General features: G+C 38.3%; 1 long non-coding RNA gene across 1 annotated transcript in view; it reads right to left on the minus strand.

Annotated features, from left to right (window-relative positions):
- Positions 1-17,643, minus strand: part of LOC112545637 (uncharacterized) — a 36,658-nt gene extending 19,015 nt beyond the window's left edge. The window contains exons 1-2 of the long non-coding RNA XR_003089167.2: positions 17,515-17,643; positions 14,678-14,749 (exon numbers count right to left, since the gene is read on the minus strand). This is a non-coding gene — a long non-coding RNA (uncharacterized LOC112545637). The remainder of the gene's footprint in view (positions 1-14,677; positions 14,750-17,514) is intronic.
- Between the last annotated feature and the right edge of the window lie 810 nt (positions 17,644-18,453).

Here is an 18,453-nt window from a genome sequence, read left to right on the forward strand (position 1 = left end):
GAGTACAGGAAATATCATTGTCAATAGGTGTCCTGATAGTCAAGCCTTTTTCTGTGAACAGTCTGATTCGCCACTGTCTGTCTAAAGTCCTGGTGTAACACCTTTGATGTCAACAGAATTGAGCTACTTTAAAACTTTAGTCACTCAGTGGTCAGTAATCCTGAAAAGAGGAAATAACTGGAGACTGTGAGGTAAAGTTGACAAATACTGTTGTTGTTTTTTTAATGGTGAGCTCTGTAATTAACTTACTATAGACCAAGATTGAGGTATTGGGCTTTAATATCTCCTCCCATATAGCAGTGCAAAACAGAAGTGAACAGTGTAAAAAAAGTGCAATGCTTGTATACCTGAGAAAAGATTTAGGGCCATTTCAGTTTTGAGGAGAAATGTTTCAGTGGCACTGATCCGGGCTCCACTTCTGTTGCATCAGTAAGCTGTCAGTGGAATCACATCAACATAAAACTGGGGTAACCGAGTAGTGAATCCAGCCCTCTGATATCTAGTCTAAGATCAGGAGTTTCTACTGTCCTTAAAACCTCATTTTGGAAAGTAGAGAAGCTCTGCTTGAAGTTATCTTAAGAGCATACATGCTGTAGCTTTCCTGGAGGCTTTCCAAACTCAGTTCATGTTTATATACTGTATTTCAAATCTCGTACAGCTCTTGTTGTCACCTTGATTTTAATCCTGGCACACAGGCAGTGAACATTCAAATGACTCTATATTTTGTTTTCCTTATAACTGTGCTCAGGTGCAACATCCAGTGGCTTAGGGAGACAAGAAGAAATATTTTGGCACTGTTCTTTACACTCACTATTATGTAGCCTTTAAGATGCTGACTATAGACATCTTTTGGCAACGTTTGAACCTATAGAGGATCATCATGCTGATTTAGCTATGTTGACAGTGCCCATTATGCTTTCTACTTTTTAAAAATAATGCCTTTTTTACAGCTGCCATTAGTTAGATATTCTTTCTCATGTGGCTGACATTGTCAGTGGTTATGGAAGCAGCTGCATCCAAGAATTGTAGCAAAAAGCGAACCACATCTGTGCTTAATATTTTTTATTTTTATGAATCAAATATCTTTTGGGCCACTTTGTTCTTTTGCCTGGGTTAAGATGGATTTACATATGTCTCTGTAACCTTAATGCTATACCTTGATGAAGTTTGAAATGACACAAGAAGTGCTGGTAAGATAATTACTGTGCCACCGCAAGATTTGGCAAAAAGCATGCTGCATTTTAACATGCATTACTCTTGGATAAACATTCATTTCCAGAGAAAATAACTACTTTTAGTACAGCGACTACTGACGAGATATTCTGGTGGTCTTGCAATGAGTGTGATAATATATTGTTCCATTAGGGTAAATCGCTATAGTAAAACTGAACTAGGTGCTTGCAGTGGTTTGGATTCTGCTCATAGAAACATTATTGCATAGTGCTAACATAAGGCTATCTTTTTCCACCGTGTGTGTGTGTGTGTGTGTGTGTGTGTGTGTGTGTGTGTGTGTGTGTGTGTGTGTGTGTGTGTGTGTGTGTGAGAGAGAGAGAGAGAGAGAGAGAGAGAGAGAGAGAGAGAGAGTATGTGTATAGCCAGGAAGCATTTTATTTGTCCCTACATGAAGCTCCAATAATCAGGCTTTACATGAAGAAGCCGATGTGGCTACAGGGAGATAAAATCTACATGCAGATCTTAGCATAGTTAGGGTATGTCTACACAGCAATATTGTTTCGAAATAACTAACATTATTTCGAGATAACTTAGTCTGTGTCTACACAGCAGGCAGTTATTTTGAAATAATGTAAAAATACTGGCAAGCTAGAGGACTTCTTACTCTGATTCCTGTAACCCTCATTGTACGAAGAGTAAGGGAAGTCAGAGGAAGAGTGCTCTGTTTCAAAATAAGTGCTGTGTCAATTTGCATAGCTTAGCTTCAGTTAAGCCCTGTTGTGTAGACGCACTCTTAATGGGCTGATGTCATCTCCTTGCTCTTTTGTGGAGTGACTCTGCACTTGGTTTAGTGTAATTGTAGATTTCTATAGTAAAGACCATTTCCACCACAGAGACAGTAACTGTCCCCTTTGTGAAAGCCTAGTAAGGTCAGTGCAGAGCCTTCTTCAGCAAGTGTGGCCTAGTATGATCACTGCACTAAGGCCACTCTCTCTATCCCTCTCTGATGGGTACCTCAGGGCGAATGTGACACAGAGAGTTTCCTTTGGACCCTCCCATCTCAATGAATTTTATCTTGAAGATAAATAGTCCCTTAGAGCTGTAAGATACAACTAATAAATCTTTACTGAAGACATGCAGTACAGAAGATGCAATAGATACATACATTTTGTTAAAACAAAACAAAAAAAAATCATACCTGAGGACCTGCTAACCAAAAAACCCCACCAAAACCAAAACCAAAAAAACACTTTAAGTGATTCATTTGTTGTAAGAAACTAAAAATAAGTGTGCTCTCAGAGTAAATTATCATTGTATTGTGTTTATGAACTAATAATATTAGTAACAATTGCAGGTCTATCTGCTGATGTACAATTTGAATATCATAGTATCCTCCTTGTTTCCCATTTTTTACTGTTCATACTCTCCATAGAACATTATTGTCACTGCAGACCTTTTATCCAAGCACTGTTGATCACAGCATAGGAACTGTCCTCCTATTTGCATTCTGTGGATGCATCATTATTCACAACATTTGATGTCCATAAAACACATTAAAACTATTTCCTTGAGCAAAAATAATCAGCTCTCTGCTGTACATATCATTTGTATACTCAAATTGTAAAATGTAAATTGATATATAAGAAAATGGCCCATTAACTTTTTCATTAATGACAATAATACATTTTGTGCATCAGCAGTAGGAGGATCCTACATTTATTTTAGGGGACCTGAAGGATAAATGGAGGTTTCTACGAATTTTATAAAAATGAAGGCTGTCATTGAAATACATTTTCGGTCTTAAAAAGAATGATGTGTCCTCGTTTGTTTTTTAAAACATTCATATACTTGGCTTAATTGGTAAAATAAAAGTACTGTTGTGGGCTCAATACTTCTGTGATTAGGCAAAAATTCTCTCTGAAGTTCATTGGAATTTTGCCTGAGTTAGGGCTGGAAGATCAGATCCTATGTATTTGTCAAATATTCTTTGTTTAAGGAAGGTATATGTGTATTTAATATGTAAAATGATTATTGCATTCTACCTAGACTGGAGATAATTGCCCTAAACTATAAAGGCCATCACGATTTTAATTTTTCAATTTCATTTTAAATACTAGTAAAAGCTCCAAAAACTCTGTATACTATATCTTCAGTTGCTAAATAACTCTGTATACTATATCTTCAGTTGCTGTATACTATATCTTCAGTTGCTCAAGAGTAGTTCCTTTTTTTGCAAATTCTAACATCAGATTAGATTTATGACTTATTTATTGTGAAATATAATAGACACTTGTATTGCAATGTTTTTAAGATTTATGTTGATTCACTCGGAACATGGGTGCATGCTATATATAATTTAATAAACACATGTTCTTTCTTTTCTGGTATTAATAGCAGTAATATTCTTACAATTCACATTAATTAACTCACGTTAGTGTGTATATGACTAGCTGTCAAATCACTATACAGTCTCCATTTGATTAAAAGATAGATTAGTAATTTGTCTATAACTGATACATCAAGCACTAACAGATAAAGAGCATCTGATATTAAGTATGTGAGAAATAAAATCTGCCTTCAGTAAATTGCTTAGAAAAATTACACAGTACATTTAAATTACCATTTGCTTAGCAACATGCCCTTGTAGACATTCCAGTGGGGCTATAAAATGATCGATTTACTTTAATTTTCTACTGAATCCTGAAAAAAATAGCTATCAGTAACCTATCCCTTCATCACGGCATGCTGATTCACTCTGTGTATTAAATTTACTGGCAAGGAGCAAGACGTTAACAAAAAGTAACAGATAATGTGAACATTTCATGCATAATCTGTAATATGAGATATGTATTAATAGGGAAATTATGATGCATTCAATTATTCTGAAATGCCTTCCAGAGATGTTTTGATTTGGCTGCGCTCTGATAGTAGCAGCACAGCAGGGAGCATCTCAAGTGATGAATAACCTAATCTCCTAATCTCAAAATGGGCACTATTCACAGCTAGTCTAGGATAGACTGGTGGAAGAAACTACACTTTACATACACAGCTACAGTAAATAAATAAATAAATTCATGTCTGCTTACAAAATGCATGTTCCTAATTAATACTAGTTTGGCACCTATGATTCTACAAGTTACGATGCTGATCTGGAAAGAAACCTTTGCCCACCTCTAAAATAAATTTATGCAACAAAAGGATGTAAAAGAGATTTCACATGCATTTATTAATATTAGCATTATAAGTTGTTTTATGACATTATGCAAATGAGCTGTTTCTAATTTGCCCAGTTAATGTATACTTGAAATGATATTTGTCATGCATACCTTTTTTTTTAATTTCCAAAGAAACCCATCATACCAAGATGCTCTTCATTTTTCTAGCATCAACTCTATGTATAAGAATGTTTGCTTGTGTGTAATTAAGCAGCCACATTTACTATTTTGCATGGTGAACAATAGTCTAGTTTCTTGGAGAGGTTAAGCAGGATTTATTTTATTGTGTATATATGCAGAGTCGTCGAGGTGACTTTCATTCCTTGTCCATTACTGTGGCATTCTCCATGCGCAACTGCAGATAGACTATTTTACACTCATTTACTTGCCTTCTTCCTTGGGATCATTGCAACAAAAACAAATTGCAAAATCTAGGAGTTTAAAAAGCAACCATATAAAAAACAATCCTGAGAAAATATGCTATGCAATATGCACAGTCCTTTTTATATACTTAATTGCAGGATTGCAGTGGGCTCACTTTTTGATTAATGCAATTTGGCAAAAGTTAATATTACACCAGTGTATTACAATTTTTAGTAATTATTCAATGTTAATATGGCAGACTTCTTGAAGAAAAATGAGAAGGAAACAGTCTCTCTCTTTTTTTCCCCTCCATTCTCACCACTGTTCTGTCTGGCAGTAATAGAAATAATTATATGTAAATAAATGTATTTTATCTTTGAGAATTATCTTGATTTAAAAAATTCTGACATCCTCATCCTTCCTTCCTACTCTAAATGTTGAACTTTGAAAAATATTGGCATTTACAAGGTGCAAAAATGATTTTATGTTCAGTTTTGTTATGTTGTAGTTTCCATGATTTACAAAGTGATTTGTTATAACAAGTACCTTTGTCGTTTAATCATAATGCCACATTATGTGTGTTATTTTACAAGGATTGCACTTAGCTTGCCTAATGGCTTTGGCAGCCTGGCTTATAAACTGTCTTTTTAATATAAAGCTAAAAAGTGTAAGGCTACTTGGATTTCCTTTGCTTAAACAGTGCGATTTCCTCTGTGTTATGTTTCATGTGAGCATCATGTTAAACTACAGCAATACTTGAGGCTTTTTAACTAGCCCTTACTATAGCAGTCCCATGTCTGCTATTATATCTACGTACCACAGTATGTATTTTGCACTGCATTTTAGTCACTAATCATGGTTTAGCAAACATGGAAGAAGTGGGCCCCATTTTATGAAACTTTCAGATGAGTGATGTTCAGTTTATTTCAGTCTTTAGTACACTAGAATGTACAATTGCTCTGAAGATAAATAAAAGATTCAGCTGGATGCCACTGGAGAGCAGAGCAGCATGTCTTTGGCATTGCTTGAGTCTTATCTGATTTGGATTTGTATACCTCATGGGGAATGGCAAAATATTGGAACAGACGGCTTGATATTTCCGAAGAATATAGTGGGCTTTATTAGCACCAGTTTCACTCCCTGACTGACGGCTTTTTCAAATTTTTTATCTTATTAATCCATGCTACTGTATGTAAATGTTATTCCTCTCTGCATAAGGGAGGCAACCAGCGATTTGTAATAAATGCTTATGAGTGCCTGAGGCTGCACTTAAACTTTAAAACATCTATTATTAAGTTGCAAAAAAACACTGTAATGGCCAATAGTGACCTCATAGGAATTTTAAACTGTGGTCTGCTCTTCTGCATTAAAAACAAAAAAAAATTGCCTCAAGTTAGAATTATGAGCAGTGCTATTTTAACAGCTGCATTTTGATTATTAAAGTGTGTTTTACAACTGAATTACAATGCTTTTATGGACTCTAGGTTTAAGATTTAAAAAGGTCATTAAACATAGTCGGTTTTGTCACAGTAGGTGTCATTGTGTACACAATCTATTTTATATCATAGCACTTAAGATTTAAAATAACACGGAGAAGCATTTTAGTTTGTTTAAACATGTAGATTATTATATATCTTCCCAGGTATTTTGACCCTTTGCAGTCTGAGATGACTACTTTCATTATTATTTTATTAATTTGACAAGAAGCCCTACTCTGTATATCAATGATCCATTTGTTCCAAAAATAATTAAAAATGCCAGCCTAGAGCAATAAGACAACAGAAACACTTCTGGCAAATCAATGTTGAGAAATGCATTGTTTGTACGGTAGCCAATGGTTTATTCCTGAGCCATTTCTACATTTTCTAAATCTGATAGTATATAGGCTCATTGACAGTTAAGTATTGACCTGCAGTGTAGATTTGGAAAATGCAGGACCTTTAAATTGATTTATCTAATATGTCATATGCTGGATACTATATGTAATGTTTACATCTTTTACAACATAAATATAGCATGAAACACTGCATTTTTCCCCAGCTGTTCTGGGAAAGCTAGGTAGCAAATATAAACTGAAATTTTCTTCCCTTTGACTTGCCTGTTAGACTTTAAAATACTTAAATCTTTAATTTTCCTTTCATTAATTTGTCATGGTATTATCACTGTGAAGAACTGTACATACAATACATGAATACAGTTTCTGGGTGGCTGTATGTTAATGAGCGCAAAGGGAAAAAATGATAAGTATAGAAACCTCAAAATATTTGACAAAATGTCACAAAGGATTGTATTTGCATGTAGTACCATGGGTAGGACATAATGATTAGTGTGCAGTGTGTTTCTGGCAGTACCTACTCTAGCTTATCCTGATAACATGTCGGCTGCACAGCTTTGAATATTGTATATATTCTTTGAACATATCTATGACTAGCGTAGCTGTCATTCTATTGAAAAATGTGGCTGCACGAATGACAATACTGCTTTAATTTTTTTTAAAAAGACAACGACTTCTAAATAATTATTATCATGCTAATAACATTTGTATTCTTTTGTGTATAATTAAGATCTGCCTGTCTAAGCATGAAATAGGGTTGAAATCTTAAATAAGTACGCTATCCTTAACCTATTTAGTAAATCAGTTTTAATTTCATATTCTTTAGGTTAAATCATAACAATAGACTGCTGTATAAAGAAAAATCCACAATTTATGCCTGTAAACCTACTTGCAAATGTTTAATAATAAGCAAAGTGTTTGTGAAATTAAAAAAAGCTACTATTATAAACCTGAGTGCTGAATAAAAGAAAATGATTCAGCAATTACTGAAGTTACGTGTTATTTTTAATTACCATTAACTCTTTATTATCTGCCTTGAAAAATATACACGTGATTTTATCATTAGACCTTTGATGATTTATAATTTACTTTTTTTAAAATGTTGCATATTATAAGAAACACTTTTGTCATTCTGAACTCTGTTTTGCGTATCTCTTCTTACACTAGGATCCATAATACCATATTCTTATTTCTTATACAATGTTGTGTCTAATCTATTGGAAGACAGTTGTGGTTAGAGAACTTATCTTTGGCCATTTTTGTCTTTGTTTTTTCTGCAAGGATGACTGCGTGTTATTGGTGAGTAGTTGTGGTTTCTGCTAAACATCATATATACCTCTTCAAATATGGATGGCGGTCATTTACATGGTGTGATTGGAAAATGCCTACATTTATCAATTATGGTAGAACACTAGCTGCTCATGAGCAAATCAAGGAGTAGCAGCCAGTAAAAACAATGGAAAATATCAAGAAGTGAATGGGGGCAGACTGAGCTTGTAGTCACTGGTGTTTAGCTACAGTTGACAGTCACACTGCTGACTGCTCATGTGTTTTGTGAGGATTTGTAAGGTGCTCACAGGTTCTCAGATTCACATTCATATTCTTATTTCTGATAATTAGATTTGTTGGGATGTATCTTTATCTTAGCACTCAGGTTTCCACCTGCAAAAAAAAACTGACAAAGAACTAAATTGTGCCAAACTCCTGTGCGAAACACTGCTGTAGGGTGGAGTGGGGGAAGCAAGGTAGCATGGGAGCAGGAGCAAAAGAATCCTTGAAATTCTGTGATGGAGCTGGTTTGTAGCCAGAATTACTGTATGCTCACTCCTGCCCTATCCTATGTGGTCAATGGCTGGTGGATATCTGAAGCAAGGTATCCACAAGCCATGTGGTGTGGAGATACACAGGGTATCTGTGTAGATCTGGGTTCAACAAAGGGTGTGCAGATTCCTAAATCCTGCCTCCTCATCTGTAGTGGTTCTTCTCATCTGTAGTGGTATTGGGCCTGAGATTCTCTGTGGTTGCAATAAAGCAGTGTTCTCAAAGCGGTCGACGAAACCACTTTGAGAAAGTTGATAACTGGTCATGCCAGTGTGTTTATTTACTAGTGATATGGACATGGAGCCTCATGGCTCCCATTGGCTCTGATTTGCCATGTGCAGCCAAGGGGAGCTTCAAGGCTCCTTAGCCATGGTGCCAGTAAATAAACACAGTGGCACAGACAGTTAGCAGCTTTCTCAAAGTGGTTTTAAGGACAGCTGTAAAGGGAATAGGAGGAGTCCTAGGTGCATCTACACAGCACCCTTATCTCAAAATAAGCTATGCAATTTGTGCTATTAAAATCATGTAGTTTATTTCTACACAGTGCCAAATTTCAAAGTGCTATTCTGAAACATCCCCTATCCCTTGCGCAATGAGGTTTACAGGGATGTCGGAATAGCGAGCCCATTATATTTCGATGTAATAGGCTTGCTCTTAAGATGTGAAATAGCTATTTCGGGATACCTCCCATATCCCAAAATAGCTCCACTGTGTAGACGTAGTCATAATGAATCTTTGTGATTTTCTTCTAGCTCTGTAAGATCCCCTAGTATTTTCAGTCCTTTTGTATTAATAATGTTGATGATAGAAAGTCCCAAATGAGTTAAAAATACAGTGCTCACACACACACACACACACACACACACACACACACACACACACACACACGTAGATGGTGTACTGCACACGTAGATGGTGTACTGCAGAACCCTGAAACTTCACAGGCATAGTGTTATAATTGAGATAGACATGTCCAATGGGTTTTATTCCTTGACTTGTTCTCTACCTCAGAAAGCTTATCTAAAAATCTCTAGCAAGTTTTAGCCTAAAGACTTTTTCTTGATCAATTAGCTTCTTTAATGTTTTCTTCCTATGGAATTTCTATAATGCAATTACAGAAAAACAGTGATTAAAAAGCTCTTTCTCATATTATAGAATCATTGAGTCAGATCCTTGTTTATTACAAATTGATTATTACAGTGGAGCTACTGGGATTTACATCAGCTGAGGAGCTGACCCATTATGTACTGCACTGAGGTGCACCCTTGGGAGTGTTTTTCAAGGCCAATGGTTTATCCTGGCTTGGTAATTTTCCCTTGTTTTCTCTCTCCCAATAGAGTTTGGAGTACTGCAGAGTTAATGCTCTCAGCTCCTAGGTGGGAAAATGCAATAACCTCTTCAGCCAATTCCAAGATCAGGTTGGTGAACTATGGCATTTTTTCTAGTCCATATTTCTAGGAACAGTGCTTGTAAGGCAAGGCCCTGAGAGTGGGTTGGGATAGAGAAAACTGAGAGGAAAGTAGAACATTTACTAGGAAGAACAAATATTTAGAACCCTGCAAATTTGCGGATATCCATGGCTCAGTTTTGCAGATATGGATGCGGATGAGGATACAAATTTTGGATCTAGAACCAAGCAAATTTGTGGATACTTTATACCGATAGGTACCCACATCTGCGGGATGCTGTTGCAAATATCTGTGGATCATTTTTGCAGATGCAGATGCAGATATCAATTTTGTATCTGCATAGGGCTCTATAATCACCCATCACCATTAAAACAGCATTGCTGGATGATATAACTAGACTTTTCTGTGATGATGACATATGCTGTGGAGTACTGTGGAAACCACAGAAAAGCCCCTTTTAGATGGGTGACCAACTAAACAGAGAGAATCTGCATTTTGCCTATAAGACAACATAGGGATCTAAGAGTTAGGAATTGTAGTTGAATGCCCAACTCCTTTAGCTGCCCATCAAAGCCCTAGCTGTAGTTGTCAGTTATTCTGTTATATGGTGTAACTGGTGTATGAGATTGATGTTTTCCAACTGGTTTAGATTCTCTGCCTTTTACCCCACTACTTTTGTTAAATTCGGTCACAAAAGGATGTCATGTTAATGAGAACACTAAATGGCTTTAATGCATAGTACATATGATTTGATCTCAAACTATCAGTGGCACTACAGACAGGAAAGTCATTATTCCCCACAGTATCATCCCATAGACATTTAATTGCAGAGCAAAACCAGACTGTAGGTAGAGAACATGCTTTGAAACCAAAGTGAGTCTGTGAATGGTGCAATGTAACCTTTTGGTTATGTTCTCTGGAATGTAAAACTGTTCAATATTTCTACATTTCTATATACCAAATATACTAGTTCCATTCAGGAAAGAATGCTCTTAATATATGGTCATGGATTAAGAGAGAAAGGAACTTTCCAAGTAAAACAACATTCCAAGATAACATCAAGTGACCTCTAACACAACCCATTTCTTCTATGAAACTCACAGAAGCTAAACTGCTTCAACAAAGATGCTGTTACTCCATTCTGCTATCAAAATGTAAATAAAAATGTACGAAGACCTTGATCCTGCAAAATGATGAGCATTCTGGCCCCAATCCAGGAAAGCACTTAAGTATGTGCTTAATATTAATCACGCGAATAGTCCATATGAACCAAATGAGACTATATGTCTAAAATTAAGCAAGTGCTTAAGTGCTTTGCTGGACTAGGGCCAGTGTGCTCCGCTCCTTGCAGGATCAAGCCCTAAGGGCCCAATCCTATTCCAGTTGTATTCTGTGGTAAAACTGTGGTAAAACTCCCCTTCACTTCAATGGAAGTAGGATCTACCCCTCAGGCAGAACTTTCCTCTTTGGTCTTCCAGTGCAATTTGTGATATCTGCCTCTTCAGATAGTTGCTCAAATGCTACAGAGACTAACAATATATAAACAAAACAAAAAAATAGATACCTTTCATGCTCCTCTGAGTGGCAGGTATCATGTCTTATTCCTGCAAGGTGGCAGTCCCTGTTTTGGTATTTAAATAATATATGGATAATTACTTGGATGTATAAAATATTTAAAGGGTGCCCAGCCAACACTCTGGGCCCCTTTACATATTTTTATAATGATCATCCTATCAAATTAATGTGCATCAGCAGACACTATAATAAAACAGCTCCCCTACACAGATGACAAACAACACCCTAGCCCATGTGCACTTCAGCTCACTCATCCTGAAATGCCTAATTAAAGTAGAAGGCCTTTGTCAGGCTGCCCGAAGGTTAAGAAAGTTGGAATCTGTATCAGGAAGAAGGAAATCCCAATGCTGAGAATTCATCTTGGGAAATCTACTACCAAAAATGCATTGTGTTTATATGAAGATAATCTCACATAAAGTATTTCTGATGGATATTGGTAGTATGGCACAGGAGATTAGGTGGTCACAGCAGTAAGAAAATACCAAATCATTTGTTGTCTAGTTATATCCACTAATCTTTTGAATTCCACCCAGAGACCTGCTGACTGTCAGTGACAAAGATCACAGATGTAATGTGCCCCAGCAATGAATTCTGCTTTATAAAACACCGTCAGTAGTTATAATATGTAGTCCCAGAGAATGCATTACAGCTGGACAAAGCTAAGATGATGAAAGCATGGGCCAAAATCTGCTCTGAAAAATTAGTCAGAAAAAAATTTCATGATACAAAAACTTCATTTTTTGCACAAATTTCCATACCTCTTTCCAATATTTTTCATATTTTTATATTAAAGTACTCTTGGTAATGTTTTTGAAAAAGAACATTCCAATATGGGCATTCCAATATGTGTGCATGCGCGCTGCATGCACAATTGTCAGAAGATTTTCCCTAGCAGTACCCATCAGGTTGACTGCAGCACCCCTGGAGAGAGACCTTAACCTCCTTAAACTATGCACCAGGAAGGAGCAAATCCCAAAGCTGAGAATTCCTCTTGGGAAGTCTACTACTGAAAATATTCACCATGTTTATACGGACTGAAATTCAAGTAAAGTATTTCTGATGATGTTTGGTAAACTCCTCCTGTTGGAATCAGCACTCCAGCCACAGTCCCAGGATGCGGCTTCCACTCCCTTGGGGTGCAGCTCACTGGCCTCAGTGTGGGAGGCCTCGGCACGTTGAAAGGAGGGATTGTCAGCACTGGCCCCCTTTACATGGGATGGGCTCATCCATGTGGCATCTCTCTCACTCCCCAGGGCTCAAGAAGAAGAAGAGGACTGATTGGGATCGTTCTTCCTCCAGAAGGCTGAGCAATGCCCCAGAGGTTGCCCATACTGTGCTCAGCCTGACTAGGCTAAGCATGTTGGCCCAGGTACCATTGACTCCAGCACCCTGGTTGGGACCATTGAGTCCGGTGTCAGTGGTCTTTCTGGAGCCAGTATGGTAGAAGAGGACTTGGACCTTCTCTCCCCACACCAGAACTTTTGAGGCCACTCGGGACCTCATTGAGTTTATGGCACTGGCTCCATTTGAGTTGCAGATTCCCCTGCTGGTGGTGCCAGTGGCACTGCCTCCTGGACTAACCCTGGCACCGCTGTCTATTTCTTCCACCCTGACATCTGTGGCGCTATAGACAGTTGTGCCTCTGGCATGGATACTTAGGTCTGAGGCACCATTTGCAGCATGCCCTATGGCTCCTCCCGTGGCTTTAGCTGGGTGCAAGTCTTCCCATAACTGGACAATTGGCATATCAAGGGCAGGCCATGGCACCAGGTGCTCAGGCACATGGAACTGGTCAAGGCCACATTCTCCCAATAGAACCCAAAGTCCACCCTCATTCCCACTCAATGCATTGAGTTTATTGGGGCCCTCCTTCATTCTACTCAAACAACACCTCTCTGCTTGAGGCCCAGTTCCAGATGTTAGCAGGAATTATTGCTGAGCTTCATCAAAATATGACCACCATAATGAGCAGGGCTTGATGAACGGTGGCGAAAACCGCTCGCCAGCCCCGTACTGCAAGAGCCGCATGCGCGCGCCGCGAATGAACTGGGCGCGCGGCTGAAATTTACTTGCCATAGGCGAGTAGATTGTATTCTTTGTCAAGCCCTGGTAATGAGCAACCATGAGATTCCCAGGTCACATGGTGTCTTGCAGCCATGTCCTTCATCATGCTTAACTCTGCCTTCACCCGCTACAAGCATGGGTGATGTCGATGTTTCAGACCTTTCAGGATTCTCTCGTTTGGCTAGTCATTCCACCTCAGGCAAGCTTAGACTGGATCAACTGGTGTCACATCGGCTGGGGTATATATATGAGGCCATGAGGCACCACTATAGGAAACATACAGCTGACTCGATGGGCACCACTAGGGAAAATTTTCCGACAATCGTGCATGTGGTGTGCACATGCACACATACTGGAATGCATATGTTGAAATGGACATGAGCAACACATCTCAAAGAACAACAGTTATGAAAAGTATGTAACAATTTTTTACTTTATAGCACTTCAATCCAAAAACAACTGTTGCATTTTTTATAAAAGTGGGTTGACATTTTTCAGTCTGCTCCAGTTACCTTCTTCCTTCCAGGTGCAAATGGAGGAAGAGCTACTTGGAGACAGCAGATATCTGAGTATCAAGGTGTAGCTAAGGATCTAATTAATAATACAGCTATATTGTCCATCTATATTATATGTGGAGGTTGCACTCCTTTAACAGTGCAAGTTTAGTATTCAGCTGGTTTAAAATGCATTAAAGTCAAATGCAGCTACGCTGATTTACAACAGTTGAGGATCTGGATCTTCATTAACCCTTCCATTGCTTATCCCAACTATGTCATTCTATTCTTACTCACGTGAGTTGCAGCATGTAGTCTGTGTCCAAACACTAAGCTCATTTGGACATGAGGCCATTTCCACTTCACCAGTTGCATCATTAGGTGTGTGTCACAAATACTATGGAATAATCAATATTCTAATATTTTGAATACAATAATGTTTATCAAATTTCTCTGGTAATTTGGTATTGTTTTTGAAGGAGCCCTCCACACCAGAGTTCAAACAACTGAAGATAGGTCATCTTCCATCCTGACTTTGTTTTAGGAATAGTTTCTGTTCTCCCATCACTTCTATTAAGATCAATCTTTCTGTCTTCAGGAGACTTTGAAATCCATAAGCAGCAAATACTTTCCTGCCAGTCACATCCTTATATATTTGTATGTGCTATAAAATGTACCGTAACCAGAAAAATCTCTATATGACCCTCCATTCCAGAGACAAAGTGTTACCTGGGCTTCCTCTCCCTTATGATCTGCTGGGGCTTTTCATTAATTCAGTGAGCAGCTGTTGACCTAAGACAACTGAAAAAGCAACAACACCTGTAACTATATAAGTGTCAGTCAGTATTATTCAAAGAGAAGCTAGACACGTAGTAGGAGCTATTGTCTCTTGATACTAGCTACTTTATACACCTTCTCAATTAAACATGGAGAAGGAGGCATCCTCTGGCCTGAATATATATATAAGCTGACTAATGAGAGGTGAAAAGACAGGCTAGTTTGTGAAAACTGATGAGGAATCTTTCTCTCTTCCCTTCACTCCCCAGCCTAACACTATAGCTAACTGCCTCATTCGGAAACAGCCTCTGCTAAATTGCCTGATGGAACTCTCCATGAATGTACATATTCACACACTAGCACCAGTCCTCACTGAACTTTGGAAAGGCATCTACTCTGGAATGACAGTGGCTCACTGCGGCTGAAGGAAAGTCAAGGAAAAGAAAGAACTGAGAGGTTTGATCCAATAGTAAACGACAGAAGGATTCCAGGAAACAAAGATACCATGTGGGAACTATTACTATGATGAGGGGATAGATAGTGGATATACCACTTCTCTGCCCCAAGTCTCAAATTTGCCACCACAGATTCTTTAGCTGGTAGTAGTTAAACCTATACTCATACATGTTTCTTTAATAAAGCAATTATATACATGGCGGAAGGGAAAGGCTTTTTTTGTTGTTGAAATTTCTGATTAATTATACTGGGAAATGTTTCGAAAGCCTAAATTAAAATAATGTGGATGCTGCAAGAAAATCAGACAACCTAGTGGTGGCTATAAGCTAAAAATATATTACAAGATAAAGGATATGGCGCATTTTACCTGTGGAATGTGAATAATGCAATAACTACTTCCAATGCTGAAGAGGAACATATAGGAAACCAAGAAACTGCGTCATTTGCATTGTAGTACCATGTCTGAAATTGTCAGATAGTTGCATTCCCATGTGCATGCATCCTAGGTATGCAAGTAGTTTACATACCGAAGCATTGTGTATATAAGGGTGCTCTTCCCTTATGTTCTTATAAGCTCTGTGTGTCACTGTGCCTCTCTAAGACAAAACGCTTTCCAGTGCTCATGTAACAGCATGGCTAAAAGCTCCGTGTGTAACAAGAACTTTATTTACAGGGTGGTAATATTCTATTGTTATCTTTCATGTCCACCTGTGAAAGTTTTCCTTGGCTTGCTACTCAAGTTCTGATTTACTCAGCAACTGGGCGAGTTCATCAGCATGTGCCACATTGAGCATCTGAATGTGGAGCGAACACAATGAAACAGCTGATGCGCTGATCCCCACGTATCCTGTCACTTTTTAGAAACCATTGGCAAGGAAACATGCACTGGAAACATTTTCTTGTTGCTGGTAAGCATGGTCTCATCTGGTGCTGCTCTCCAGATGGATCTTCAACATGTCAAACTAGTCAAACACTGTTCTTTAAATGAGACAAAAATGTTTCATGCCCAGAAATGAGTGCAAACACTAAATCCATTTTCCTGTGTTCCTGTCGCTCCTCACTTCCTAACTACTGAATGTATTCATGAGTCTCTAAGCACATCTTTGTCGACTGACTGTGTTCTCCTACTAAGACATAACCATTGTAAAGTGTTATAACCTGTATGTTAAGCATAGTACCTGTGAAGGGTTTGGATTTGAAGGAATGTTGGCAAATAGATGCTAGGTGAGAACACAAATAATTCTATAAGGTTTTACAAGGAGTTATAGAGATATTGGACATTATATGCCATGTGTTCCCATCTTTCCACTGTCTATACAAGGAACTATATCCAGGCCCAGGTCATGGGAAAGGAAAGTGGGAGATTCCATTCTTTCTTTGTTGTTGGATTTTGTGTTGAGAAGGTATCTTTAAATTCAGGTAGTAGAAATGTTTTGTTCTTCTTTTCTTATCTGTTCTTAATGTAGAAATGTCCAGCAATTGTATGCACCCTCTTTAACTGAGCAAAGTCCGCAGCTTATTTCCCTCAGCAGACCAAAGAGAAAAAAAAACACATTCAGCATGGGCCACTTGCAGATTTTTACCTCACTTATAGACCTTTTACACTAGTATGCCTCCATTAACTTTTCATAACCAGTATGAGAAATGGACTTATGGACATACATGTACATAACTCAAAGGGGCTTTGAGCAAATTATTTCATGCAAGCTATCAATCTTTGTCATAATCTGCTGGTTCTGTTATCTTATTTTGGTGTATGTATCACACTTACATAAAATTAGACATGTGGAGTAGGGAATATTGTATGATTTATAAATGTGTAAATGGAAAGTCATAAAGGGTAATTCTACTGCTGGGAGGCCTCAATGTCTGAGCTGTCATATGCAAATAGCCTGTTGTCCTTAAGTCTTAGCAGTGGCTGGTAGGGAGCAGCCAGGTCACTCCCCATGCAATAGGGGAATTCTTTAAAAAAAAATAGGAAGGTAGGAGTCTTTTGTCTTTGGCTGGCTGGATATACCCAAGGAGGGTGAACCAGAGACCCCAGTGGAAGGGAGATGACTCTCGTTTGAAGATGCAGCTGGAACAGAAACAGTCTTAGGGTGAGTTTGTAATATGTTTGTGCTGAGGAGTTTAGTGTTAGAATTCGCTAAGCATTTTTTGTTTTGATTTGTAATCTACTTTGCTCTGCCTGTTCTCTCTTATTACCACTTAAATCCTACTGCTTGTATTTAATAAAATCACTTTTACTTACTATCAAGCCCTGTGTAAACAATTATTACCCGGGGGAGCAGTCAGTATGCACATTCCCCCTTTCATTGTTAAAGGGGGTTTACCCAAGTAATTCATTGGGGGCTGATCCCATTTGTGGAGTGGTATCGCAGGAAGATGCACCCTAAACTGAGACTCCTTGGACCTGAAGAGATTCAATGTCTGTACTGCTTCTTGGGAGGACAGAATTCTGCACCACTGTGACAGGGTGAGGTCACAGAAGACCCCTTGGGGAGGGGGCTTTCAGGAGTGCTGACATGGCCACTGGCACTCTACTTCCTGCTCCCTGGAGCTTTTCACCACTCGGTCCTGCTGAGCCAGCTTGGCTGGTCTCCCACAGCGGAGGCACCAAGCTGAGGTCACTTCCCCACCACCAGAAGCAGTAGATATGCTATTTGCGTATAGTTGCCCAGACATGGAGGTCTCCCAGCAGTAGAATTACCCTTGATGGCTTTCCATTGACACATTTAAAAATCATACGTATTCCCGTCTACACGTATCTAATTTCACACACAAGAGTGATACATACACCAAAATAAGATAGACAGATAGGGGTCCATCACAAGGATTATGGTAGGAACTTGAAGCTTTTTACTTACAATGTTTTACTTCATCAAGGAATGAACCATTTGGCGTGAGAGAGCAATTACAATAGTGATTATTAATATTTTCTTCATGGTTTGTATTACAGTTGCACTCATAAAATGCTTCATGCTTTCCAAATGATATGAAGAGACAATCCCTGCTCAGGAAATTTACACTTTAAATAGATACTATGACAGAAAAAAGAAAACATTGAAGCACAATGTTAAAGGCACATGTCTTCTTAGTTCCTTAACATTTTTCCCCCCCAAGCCACTGCCCTTCACCTTACTTTTTCTTCTAACCAGGTGTTTTAGTCAGTATGCTCTACCATTGTTTACCTGATGTGACCAATAAAATCAGGCATTGTGTGAAGGGGAAAAAACCAAACAGCCAGTCCACCTCATGGATGGTTTTCTTCC

The sequence above is a fragment of the Pelodiscus sinensis genome, chromosome 3, assembly GCF_052426305.1.
Source record: "Pelodiscus sinensis isolate ZL-2025 chromosome 3, ASM5242630v1, whole genome shotgun sequence".
In the NCBI taxonomy this organism is placed as follows: domain Eukaryota; kingdom Metazoa; phylum Chordata; order Testudines; family Trionychidae; genus Pelodiscus; species Pelodiscus sinensis.